The 12,025-nt window shown below is 38.5% G+C and overlaps 1 pseudogene across 1 annotated transcript; it reads right to left on the reverse strand.

Moving 5' to 3' along the window:
• Window positions 1-864: 864 nt before the first annotated feature.
• On the reverse strand, window positions 865-2,573 carry LOC146525991 (uncharacterized; annotated as a pseudogene). The gene is made up of 3 exons (XR_014874595.1): window positions 2,257-2,573; window positions 1,947-2,030; window positions 865-1,841 (listed from the first exon to the last, which is right to left on the reverse strand). The product of XR_014874595.1 is annotated as an uncharacterized LOC146525991 (transcript).
• Between the last annotated feature and the right edge of the window lie 9,452 nt (window positions 2,574-12,025).

A 12,025-nucleotide genomic window follows, 5' to 3' on the forward strand; every position in this document is an offset into this window, starting at 1 on the left:
ATCAATAGATGACATTTCGTGACTGCTTCACAAACTGCTGTAAGACTGTTTTGATCTATCTATCTATCTCTATCTGTCTCGCTAAATCAATGCTGCATGCATAAATTGCTACAACCCTTAAAATAGTCTGTGAACTGCCGGAACAAGACAGCCTAAAACGATCGACCATAATGCAAAAGCTCTTTTGTTTTTCTTTGCTTGAGTCTCTGTTTGTTGAATATTTTCGAATTTTCCAATTTTATGTATTTACGCAATCATGAACAGTGATACAATATAATCATCCTTACCCAGAGTCAATAAAATGTGATGATTATTTTTAAAAAATAAGATTTAAAGTTATTTGCTCTCTGTTTAACTGGCAGGCAGTGAAAAATCTGTAAAATCCAGTCATTACTTCCCTTTATTTAAATGGTAAATGGCCTGCATTTGTATAGCGCTTTTCTAGTCCCTACACTGAAAAGTGTAGGGAAGTTCTTTCAATTTACTTGATTTTATTGTGTACATCGGTCCCACATAATATGAATAAGTATGATTGACTTAATTTTCCACTTTCCCTCAAGTAATTAATGCTTGTCAAATCAAAGTATTTTATTTACATCAGATTACTTGAAAAATTCATGTTTGATGTACTATATATATATATGTATCTGTTATCATAATATCAATGTATTGCATAATGTCAATATATTTTAATGTTTAACACCAACTTATTTTTATTTGCCAGTGGTACGCAATGATATTATGTAATGTAAACACATTGCAATTATGTTCCTGCAACACAACTTATGGCTTTAAATCCTACTTAATTTTTTCAATTGAAATATTAACTGATCATTATTGACAAAAAAGGCAAAGACTGAGTGCTACTGAACAATTCACCTTTATTAAACTGTAACAGCAGTGAAAGCAGCAATTCTGCCATGAACAAGTCCAAAATCACATCCATATAAACTTGTTAACACATTTTTAAAGATAGCCTGCAGAAATAACTAAAAGAAAAAGTTAGTTTGAGAATATATTTGCAAATATATCACAAAAAACTGACCTTAGCAGCAAATAAAAGAAAGTGCTTATAGATGATCCTGTCATCTCTTACATATAACATTTGTATTAATTACACAATTGAAAATGTAAACTAAATTAAGACTACCTGAAAAAAAGCAACACGCTTTTATGAATAAACATATTTACACAAATATAACTTGTGTATTATTTGACAACAGTTTCAGCTTCTGTACAAGTATTTATCTGTACAAGATTTCAACTAAGTTGAGCCTTAAATGACATTGTTACATAACTAATACCAAACACCTACATGAATTTTAATCTTCATTTTAAACATGTAAGCAGGACATTAAGGTTGACTTAGAACATATTGCTAAAAATCATCAGTAAAAATTTCTTACAACATGATACCAAAAGGAAAAATCATCATGCATTGCAGTCACATGAGGGGAAAGCAATAAAAACATAAGCAGTATAACGTTACTGAACACAAAATGAAAAACTGCAAAGAATTGCAGAAGTGCAGTCTTTGACTTCTCAATGAAACAGATGGTTTTTGAAAGCAAGAACTTTAGAGAGTTTAGCTCCATCCAGTTCCATGAAAACCTTCTGGAAAACGTCAAAGTTGTAGCGAAGGTCAGCAGGGTAGGCAAGGTTTAATGCATACATGAGTCCAAATAGCATTATCACAGCAAATGCTACATTATCCAAATTCTTCGCCACCCTGATGCCTGCGAGGACAACTCTTGTTCATCTGCTGAAGCTTGCTCTTTAAGAAGATAAATTCGAACAGTGGTGTCTTCAACAGTCTCACTGATGGCACGTTCTTCCATGCACTGTAAAAAAGAAGCCATGTTAGTCATTTCATGCCAAGTAAGTAATATGACACACTGTGGAAAGTCTGAAAAAACCCCCCCCAAAAAAAACCCACAAGTACATACCACATACTCCCGGATAAGCATGCCAGGGTCTTCACCCATGTAGATACACACTCCCTTGACAGACGCAGCATCAACATCTTCACACTGAAATGAAATGTATGTAATTAGCATCTTCATTCAGCCCTTGTCCTTCATTTAAGTTTTAATAGTGTACTTTACATGAATGTTTTTAAAGTAAAGGCACACAAATTAATAATAGGTTTACTGGCAATTAATAATAAGTGAAAGTTAAAAAACAAGCAGATGTAAAAATACAACATGCGAGAATTTATCATGGGAAAACATTTGAAATTCAGGCTTTATCACTTACATTATCCATTTATGCCACAATTCTTTTCAGTATTAGTCCAAGCTCTCCTCTTCTGTTGACCAACTTCACCAGGTTGTCCAAGTGGAGAGCCAGCTGAGCCACGAACTTTGTTTGAGGGGGGATGGTGGCAATTCTCTTAAACTCAGCGTTGATCTGAAAACATGAGCACAGAGGAATGAGCTTCAAAGGTTTAATACCTGGAAGAAGGCCACAATCACTCATGCTGAAGAAATGGGCTGTCAAATAACAACTGTGCCTTAACCATTTTAGGCTAATACCACAAGAACACCGTGTATGAGGCAAACCTTACCTCATGGAAATCACATAGATCAGGCCATCTCGCCATGAAAGCCTCCACCATTGGTGCATCACGAACATCTTCATGTCTTCTGTATGAAAAAGTCTTTTCCATCTTGAGTTTCACCAACTCTGTTACTCTTTTTTATGTCCATGTGGTGGGCTTTGGCATGTCAATAGCTTTAAGAGTCCCTTTGTCTGCAACTTCTGAAACTGAGGTGAGGTTAAGAAACTCATTCCCAAACAAGGAATCCATAAACTGAAGTCTGAAACTGCCCTGAAGACAACACTGTCTCTTGACTTCAACGATGAGATCCTCAGTTGATTCAGGCGCTCCATTAGAGAGTGAGCCTTCGACAGGTTCCGTCAGCCAAAACAGTCTTTAGGACCATAGGACTCTGTAGGCAAAAAAGAATTACATATTCAGAAAGAATCATTTCAGTTTAGTTTTCATAAAGCTATCCATACCCAATAGTCAAAGTTATAAAGATCAGACATAAAAAAAATAAGAATTTATTTAAGGAAATACATGCGACTGAACCTATTACACTTATATGAACACCTTTTATTTCTATATGCCTTTTTAAAGTCACAATGTGGACTGATCCAATCTCATAGTCAACCAATGGATAAGTATCAAGGAGTTCACAGAGTGAAATGAGAGTGAATATTCTTGATGATACTGGGCTGAGCTCAAAAGCTCTGTCGTGCTCTCTGTACCAGCCACCAAGCTCTCTCACAATGTAGAATATGCTGTGGTACAATGCAGATATGGTTTTTCAGTGTTCTGACAATCCACCTGCTGCCCTTTGGGCCAGTGCCATTCCCTTTCTATAAGTTATACTCTTTATGTCACACACTGTCCAAGGTCAACATCTAGAATGTCAGGGAATATGTACCTAATGACTTAAGCTATCTCCTCTTTAAGTCTTTAACTCTTTAAATCCACAAGAAAGGCCGATACAGCTGAGCCCTCTAATTCAGAATTGCCAAGAGATGGGGAGTTTAGATGGTAAGCTATCATCATCTGATGTTTTGACTTCTGTAATAATAAAGGTAAAAATTCCACCATCACAAAAAACATTAATTTTAATTGAAAAAAGGTATTTATTCCAGTTCAGAAGAGCATCAATGGTTTCTTTAAAGTACCAATCTTTCTCTTATTTATACATAATGTTTTGAGAAGCAGCTCACATATGTTCTACACAAAGTAGAAAAAAAAAAAAGGGGGGGGGGGTCCTAATTTTTGTTAGGACGATGTCGGAAAATTCACAATACATCACTTAATAAGACATACTCTGTTGAACAAACTTATCTCCTTGTAGATATCTGCTGTATTATTTGGGCTTGACCAATAGAATAGTCAAATAAGTGACACTTCACCTAAAACAATGACTAAATGGAGAAATGATTTGGCATTTATGGGCACAGGTTCTTAAACCCACGTCTAAGGTGGCAGGATCCTTATTATAACTTGAGTGCGTGTCAGCAGCAAGAATTAGGGTATGGCACTGTGGGGCTCCCAGCTTCTTAAACTCTGACGGTTACAGCCGGACTAATTAGCCACTGTAGCCATAACTAGCACGAGTAACACAAACACTATTGCGCTCTCTCAGTGATGTTTTAACTTGCTAAGCCATCAAAAACGTCAGTGCTCTCTGTCACATGCATAAATTCCATATCTGACCGACAACAGCTGCAATTTGATACTATTTTTCAGTTTTAGCCACAAAGCTAATACCAACTTTAGCTAGCACTGAAAAAACAACATGTAGATACATTACAGATTACTTTTCATATAGCATGCACTACAACAATTCTGTGAAAACGTACCCAACTAAAACAAATGTATTTAAATTACTTACCTTCTTAGTATGCCTGACTCAGTGCCAAAGGTTGCATGCCGCTAAACAGTTTTCCAGAATCTGGCGGTCAATTGCGCTCTCCTTAAATTATGTTGTTGTCTTATTGGATAAGACTCTAGGTCTTATTATCCAATCATATTTAGTTGTTGTCTTTGAATATATTGCATCATTTCCGGTTGTGGTCAAACATGATTACAGTGGTTTTAGTATTTTAATTTAGTCACTTTAAATCAATGCAAGAAAAATGAGTAGTCTTACATGAGTAGTCATGTAAATAAGAGAAACATGAAAGGCTTGTGTAGCATTAACTAAATTCATTTGTGCAAATTCAAAAGCCTGCCAATTCCCATTTTTTCAGTGTAAGTACCCCAAAGCGCTTTACACAACCAGTCATCCACCCATTCACACACTGGTGATGGCAAGATACATTGTAGCCACAGCCACCCTGGGGCGCACTGACAGAGGCGAGGCTGCCGGACACTGGCGCCACAGGGCCAGTAGGTAATGGGTGAAGTGTCTTGGCCAAGGACACAACGACCGAGATTGTCCAAGCCAGGGTTCAAACCGGCAACCTTCCGATTACCAGGCGAACTCCCAACTCTTGAGCCACGATCGCCCCTAAATAAATGACTTCTTGTGTCTTCCACTGATTGCAAATGAAACATTGATGCAAAACCTGTGACTGTGTTTAAAGCTTCAGGTTCGGCATTTCAGCCTGTGTTGGTTTGGAAGTAAAAGTGGCCATATTAGGATAATAAAGTGGAAGCTTAATTTTCCAGCTCTAGGTATTTTGACTTGGTTTCTTCTGATCCAACAATACTTGAAGTGCTTCCAATAGAAAGTACTCAAGATCACTATCACATCACTCTACTTGTACAGCACATCTGCTTTTGCTGAAATGGCAAATCTCAAATTCAGGGTTGCAGTGTGCTTTGCAGTAACAGAGAGGTGCCTGTTTCCTGTAATGTTGCATATGTTCTTTGGCATTTTGTTGGCTATACATTTTTAATAACTACTAAGCTTTAACACAGCTATCTAGCCACATATCCATACCACTGCTGCACCAAAGCAACAATCCACCGACTGTGACTCTGGGGACTCTTTGTGGCAAGTGAAAGGCTAGGAGGTTGTTTTTAAGTCAACCACAGGACACTGTTGATTGAATAATTAATGTGTGACTTCACGTAACAGACAAAAAAGGGGACACTGGGTCTCCATTCCTGCCCTTCCAAGAATGCTATCTGTCTGTTGAGGAAATATGACCAGCTATCCTCCTCTTCCCTACTGTTTTATTATTTCCTGGTCTTCCCTTCCCTCTGATGAGCTCCTTACCTCCCCTTCCTCTCTACTTCTGGTTAGCTGTTTTTGACCTCTGCCCCCTTATGTGATCATGCTAAAATGGCATGCACACGTCCATGACCCTGACACACAGCTGACACACATGCACACACACTCAGAGATATCAACCAGGCCACTGAATGTTCTTGACAGCGTGGAGAAACACAGCTGGTTTAAAACACAGTGAGATGAGACTTTAATGTGTGTGACCAGGGACTCCTGCTGGCATCCAAACACTAACAACTAACAATAGAAACACACATATGGTCAAAAAAAGACACACACACACTTACACATGCTCGACGACCACAGCTAGCACAAACCAACAAGGTACAGCACATTATTTATGTCACCAGCACACAAACACGTACAGTCTTTTTTGATATCCGTGTCCTTTAATTCCCACACAGACATACTTTCATACACACATATGCACACACAGATGCACACATAATCCTTTCATTGCATGTGCACCGTCCTTGTGCTTCTTCCCAGCCATGTTTGTATGTATAGTGTGAGTATGTGTGTGTCTGCGAGTGCGCAGCCTTCACAGTGAAACACTGCACCAGAGAGATTGGAATCAATACTTTCTGCTCCGTCATTTGTCACATCTTTACAAGGCTGAAGCCATCTGAACACCAGTCTATTCTACTTTGGTGCCATTTATCAAATTGCCCCACGTTGCAAAGATGAACACACACATCCACACACAAATATACACAACTACATACCCGAGGGCAAACAGATGCAGCATGCACATGCTTTCTTCACTATTGTCTAAACTTTTGCACCATAATTAAGGACATGACAAACTGATGTGTTGATCGCCACTTTGTGATAGAAATGTTCATGAATAAAATAAAATAATAAAATAAAAAAAACAATTGAAAGTGACAAAGGTAAGAGAGAACCCTTTGGGCCTCTTAGCAGTTTGATTTTGGGATCTTTGTCACGTCCGGTGTGGCAGACGTGTGAAATTGGAGATAGGACCCAAAATGCGGCAGCTCTGGTGCAGATGAGTGTTTATTTAACAAAAGAAAATACAAACAGCAATGGCGTGGGTGAAGGTGAAACAGGAAAACCTAAACTGGGTAAAACTAACAAAACAAACCAGAAACGAAGAGGCAGGGAGGTCCGAGGAAATACATACGGGGAGACCGAGGGGAAACAACACAGACGAACCAGCATGAGGACGAGGTAACACACCCTATAAATACACACGGCAGGAATTAGGGGATGGGAAACAGGAGGGGAACACACCTGGAATACATGACAACTGACGAGGCAGGGGAAACGTAAACACAACACGCTGGCATAAGACACAGCCCTTCAAAGTAAAACAGGAAACACATACACGTAATGACACAGACTCAGAGACGCGGACTAAACACAGAGACCTACTACGCTAAGGGAATGCACAAGCAGGGAAGACACCAACCAGAGGGAACACCACTAAACCCTAGAAAATACAAAACCATCAAAAGTACATAACCAAAAACACTGGGTCACCGACCCAGGACCATGACAATCTTAGTCACCCCATGTACATTTAATTTGCTAGTATAGTCTAAAAACTACTACCTAGGAAAATAGTTATAGATTTCATTTAAGCAAAAGTAGTAGTCAGGGTATGCAGCATACAAGCAGTTCTGATAAACAACAGGAGGAGCCAGAGGTTGGAAAAGTATTGACTTCTCCACTCATCATAAGTTATCCTACCCAAATATCACTGCACATCATTCCACTAAAAAGACAAGTGCCATCCCACGCATCTCTGCGCTTAGTCAGCTCAGGTTGCTACTGGGAAGCCCTGAAGAAATGCAGAAGGACCAGGAATACAGGTCACATTATCTAAAAAAGGAAACATTAATTTAAAATAATTAACTAGGATTAGTGCTTCAGGGACAAAGGGAACAATTAGACTCAAACACAGCAATATAGAAATAAGAAATACCAGAATGTCAACACAATCCAGGCACTTACAGGTTTGTGCCTCCTGACAAAATGCTCTAATTTCAGTTCATACAATATATATAAAGCAATATATCAAGATGCACTTCATTTACACTTCAGTTATAATAAAATCTTATGACATCCCTGTGGGGGACAAAAAAAAAAATCCAGATCAAGGTAATCGGCTTTTCATCTATCACAAATCATTTGACTGTCTGGAAATGTATTTGCTTCAGCTTTTCTTTAAAACACAGAAACATACTGTGGCATGTGCAAAAAAACCATTAAGGAGTTATTGAACTTCCAATTATGTCGCCAATGAGTCTCTCTGGCTGAGCACCACCTTGTGAATAAGCCTACTGCACCTGAATGGCACCTTCCACTTACTCGTCTGTTCCTCTTACTATGTTTCATAATACCGATGGGTCTTCTAGAACCTAGAATTGGAGTATGCTACATTTGATCACCTTAATCTGTGACTAGATTTGAACTTACCCATATTCCTCAAACACATCAAAAACTCTATACTGATGGTTCCAAAATTCACTGTATTGTATTCACTCGCACAACCACTGCACATGAGACACAAGTGAAAAGACATGATCTGAACTTTGTGACATGGTGGAAGCAGCCATCAGATTAAGGATTGATGTGGCTATAAGGGGAAGGACGTGGTCAGCAACTCAGGTAGACTGTGGTGTTTAAATGATGCTCATTTGGCGCAAAGCGGCCCAAAGTATGCCAAGATAATACCTCTCTATCACAACAAACTACACTAAAGTATTTATATGAGTTCCTTTGCCACTCAAATGCTCAATTTGAACTTAAGCAGGTGGTCTTCACCAGTTCTACATACCAGCATTGAATTGCTGGCATGCAATTGGCTAATTAGATGTTTGCATTAATAAACAGTTTAACAGGTAGTTCTAATGAAGTCGCTGGTGACTGTGTGTGCTAATACAGCTTCACAACAGGAGAGTCTGATGTTTAGAATTATGTGAAAATAGTTTTAAAAATGTTCAATTTAATGATAATATATTCAGCTGCTCTCATTTTAGCTTGACTATAATGCACAAAGAAGAGCTCAGTCAGAGCTCTAAATTAAAATAGTGATAAATTCAAAATGCTTTGATATAAATTGTGGAATTCACCAATAACTGCCCCAGAATTTCATCTGAGTACATCCAATTTAGGATCATGTGAGTCAGCCTATCCCAGCCGCCATAGGGTGAGAGGCAGGGTACAATCTAGACAAATCGCCAATCCCCAGAATTTAAAGACTGAAAATGTATCATATATTTACAAAGGTAACATCTTGAAAGACAACATCTTGCAGAAAAGTGATGAGATTTAAGTTATAGAGTGTGTTTTCCCCTTTTGTAAGCACCATTATCTTATCCTCCAGCCACAGTTAGTGATGAATGAATGTCACAAGCGGCAATTTTTTCTTCTTTGTACACACTTGTGCCTTTTATTATCAATAATAAAGAACAATATTGGAATCTTAATGAATCTTACCCCTCAGTGATCTACTGAACAAAACAAAATAAACTTTCCTATCTGTACCACTGGTGTTTCACACACTAGCCAGCATTTTTTTTTCTTCAAATTGTCTTGACTTGGACTCTTGAGCTATGTTTTTGGTTAAAAGATGATGAAGATTTTGAGTGAAGTTGCCTTTGTCCAAACCCATCAGGTATTTTTCTGTAACCGTCCTCACTGAGTGCCTTGTGAGTGTGTAACAGGATCTTGGAAATTTCAGCGAGATTGCTCCACTAACCAATTTTCCTGAACCCTGTGGTAACATTCCAAAAAGCCAGATATGACTTTATTCAATTCATCCACAAACGATAAAGCAATTTGGCTCCGACCACTTTCGGCTGCCTTACACATGGCCTGCCACACACACACACACACACACACACACACACACACACACACACACACACACACACACACACACAAACATTCACATAGCCTTACTACATACTGAAAGTGCAGTTAATCCAGGCAGTTCTACAGTAAGCGTTCTCTTGAGAAGGCTCTTATTCAGCTCAGTTTTCCAGGAAGGTTAAAGCAACACTTAGGACTGCATGATACATCTAAAATATTGTATCATATTATTCTACTTTTTAACAGCTCAGCATATCACAGGACTAAAGTTTTCCAATAAAAAGACATTTTATTTAAAAGTGTGTGGTCTTGAGTACGGTTATGCGATACAACGGCACTATCAGACCTGGGTTATCCTCATGTCTGTCTTTATGTGTATATCCTTATCCTTATCGCAAACAGGGGCTTTTTTCACTGTTTACTGATTGGTTTGCTCACTTGGTCACTTTTGTGTTTGTGTCTACTGGTCATGAGCCATTAGACAGACTTTTTAGGAAAATCGATAGGAAGCATAAGGCTCGCATCAAACTAATCAGCCTTCCATTGAGCCCTTTTTCCCCATTAAAAAAGCATCTGAATCCCACATGTTAGTTTTTGTATTTTTCTTTATTTTGTACCCATCTGAACAATAAAAAGTGCAAATTATTATTTCAGCAGTTGGAGATAGCTTTGTAGACCATAAAGACTACACCTCTGAAAGGCAGGAAGACAAACAGCCAAACTCAGACCCAGAGGACACTCTGTCTGTTAAGCCTCACACAGTTTTACTTCTGCATGCCTCACGCAGTGAAACATGAGGATTGGAGTTGATTTTAAAGAAAAAAAAATCTTTATTCCTGAAGGCGATATTCAGACCAGACCTTTTGATCTGCCCTGAGGCCTGCTGGTGGGCATCTCCTAATGAGGAAAGGCCATTGAATATATCCTCTGCCTACTGATTTTTATTGGTGACATACACTAATAGGATTCTGCAGCTCTGGAATGAAAGATCAATGAAAAAAGGCTGGAGCAGTTTTAAGATGGCAAGATGGTGGTCTATTCTGCTAATGAGTACTAAATTTACACCGATCAGCAACAATATTAAAACCACTGATAGGTGAATAACATTGATCATTTCATTATATTTCAGTGTTATGTTGGGAAACTTACGATTCATGCAACCAGACCAAACACACCCCCACATGGCAGCAGGACTTCAACAGCAAGACACAATGCAAAGAACTGCTCAGGGTAAGAGTGTTTCCCACACTTTGTTCTCATGTTTAAAGAAATAACCTGGGTAAGCAGTTAGGGATAGTATGTTTTGAAATGGAGCTAGATTCTGTAAATAAGAGTCTGCACATTCTGCTGCTGATGATACATAAAACGCTTCAGTGTTTTTACATGTTCGGACCCTAACTAACCTTGCAAAGCATCACGCAGATACACAAATTAACCTACACCAGAACGCCAATAACGTCCGTCGTCTGTGAAATAAAATTGCAATTTATTTTTTATTAAGAAAGGAATGTTTTTCTTAGTGTGTTGTTTGTAAAAATCAATGAATTTCATGTACTGCCACAGACTCAACGGTAAAATTAAGTAAAAACATACCTTTAAACTTTAAGATAGTATTTGTTGTCAGACCGATGATGTATCTCCCTTCATGTTGCCAAACTTTGAGTGAGAACAGCAGAAAGTGCAAAAACAAAAAGTGGCATGAATTTGTAAAAGATACGTCAAAATAATTCAGCTATAATAATATAAATTGTCCTAAAGCATCCTAACTCTAGCAACATGACAATATTTTAAAAAGTTCCCAAGTTAACAGAGTATCCATTGTACTGGGGTAACAACCTGAATCTATGGAAGCACAACAGTGCAACCCACAGGACCCAAAGGTTTCATCACCATTGTCACTACAGGACACCCAGGACACACTACAGGGTCCTATGACCGTGCCTTGATGGGTCAGTACTATGCTAGTATTGCTGTAGCTGATGGGAGGTTTTTTGAGCAGATGTCTATGGTTGCATGTCGAAATCTTCGTTGGTTTTTAGGTACATTTAGGCACATACATGTCCTCCACAAGTACTCACAAACTCCTTTGCTGCTCATGACTTCCTAATGCAGTATCATAGTTCCTCTCTTCACACCATTTCATACCTTTCTTTAGATCCATCAATACACAGTGCAGCTCCTCCTGACTTTTCTATACTATAACATCAACGCTCTCAAAGCAAATATTGTATCTGTAGTGCTCTTTCTCAGCATAAAGCCATACCGCTCATTGATTTTCACCTCTATTCTTAACCTGGTTTCAACAGGTCTTTCCCATATCTTCATGGTATGGCTCATCACTTTTATCCATCTATAGTTACTACAGTTCTGCAAATCATCCTTGTTCTTGAAAATCAGTACCAGTACGCTGCTCCATTCCTCAG

The sequence above is a fragment of the Neolamprologus multifasciatus genome, chromosome 1 (assembly GCF_963576455.1).
Source record: "Neolamprologus multifasciatus chromosome 1, fNeoMul1.2, whole genome shotgun sequence".
NCBI classification, from domain to species: Eukaryota; Metazoa; Chordata; class Actinopteri; order Cichliformes; family Cichlidae; genus Neolamprologus; species Neolamprologus multifasciatus.